Genomic DNA, 1,539 nt, shown 5'->3' with positions numbered 1-1,539 from the left:
TGCGCGCGCTGCTTACGTGCTCGGCCCGCGCCGCTTGCGTAAGTGCTGCGCGGCGGGCCGGGGGGGCGCGCGCTGGGGGTGGGGGCGGCGGTGGAAGCGGAGGTTGGGCGGGGCGAGCGTCTAGGGAAGGTAAGGGCGCTCGCAAGTCCGCCGGGCGAGAGATGGCGGAGTGCTTCTTCCCCAGCCCGTTTTTATAAAGGGTTGTAATAGTTGCTAAAAAAGAGAGCTAGATTAAAGAGAAATTCACCGCCATCGAGTCGATGCTGCCCCACAGCGACCCCTTGTGGGTTTCCGAGACTGGAACTGTTCGCCGAGTAGAAAGCCCAGTCTTTCTCCCACCGAGCTGCTGATGGAGTTGTACCGTCGACCTTGAGGATCGCAGTCCAGCCCATCACCACTACGCCAGATTTTAAAAAGGAAAGATAATTCATATCTAATAACAAATTGTCTTGTTTTCATTGTGCGAATGCTTTTTTGTGTTTTGTTTTTTTAAATCTTTAAAAAATGTACAAGAGTGGCGTTACAGTTGGGCAATTATTTGCAAGGTCATCAGTCTGAAATCACCAGCTCTACTCCCTTAAAAAGCTTAAGTCTCCGAAACCCACAGGGATAGGTCCTGTGGGCTCGCCTCGCGTGGAAATCGACTCCATGGCAGTAAATATTCTAGGAGCAAAAAGGAGCAGTGGTGATGGCCGTGGGCAGCAAGTGGTACAACTGAACAAAACGCCTGGTTCTAGGCCATCCTCACCACAGTCCCTGTGTTTGAGCTCATTGCTGCAGCCACTGTGTAATCCAGCTTGTTGAAGCTCTTCCCCTTTTCTGCTGCCTGTCTACTTTAACAAGCATGATTTCCTTTTCCAAGAATAGCCTCTCCTGATAACATGTCCAAAATACCTGAGATGAACTCTCACCATCCTTGCTTCTAAATAGCATTCTGGCTGTACTTCTTCCAAAAGAGATTTGTTTGTTCTTTCAACATTCTTCACCAGTAACATAATTTAAATCCATCATTCTTCAGTCTTCCTTATTCAATGTCCAACTTTCATATGCATATGAGGTAATTGAAAATACCATGACTTGGGTCAGGTGCACCTTAGTCTTCAAAGTACCATCCTTGCTTTTCAACACTTTCAAGAGGTGTGCACAACAAATTTACCCAATGCAGCAGGTCTGTTGATCTCTTGACTGCTGCTTCCATGAGCAAAATGAAGTCCTTCACAACTTCAACTTTGTGAAGTCCTTCCCAACTTTTCTCCATTATTGTGATGTTTCCTACTGGTCCAGTGTGAGAATTTTGATTTACTTTATATTGAGTTATAATTCATACTGAAGGCTTTACCTTGAGTTGTAATCCATACAACAAAGGCTTCAAGCCTTCCCTTTGACAAGCAAAGTAATGTTAATAACTTCCCTTCAATCCTGATGCTGCATGCCTCCTCAGATAATCCAGCTTCTTTGACTGTTTGCCCAGCAGACAGTTTGAGTATGCGAGGAGAGGATACAACCCTAATGCACACCTTTCTTTTTTTTTTTTTTTTT

The sequence above is a fragment of the Echinops telfairi genome, unplaced genomic scaffold (genome assembly GCF_000313985.2).
Source record: "Echinops telfairi isolate 266 unplaced genomic scaffold, ASM31398v2 ScPeMD7_7;HRSCAF=31, whole genome shotgun sequence".
In the NCBI taxonomy this organism is placed as follows: Eukaryota; Metazoa; Chordata; class Mammalia; order Afrosoricida; family Tenrecidae; genus Echinops; species Echinops telfairi.
This window is presented reverse-complemented; position numbering follows the sequence as displayed.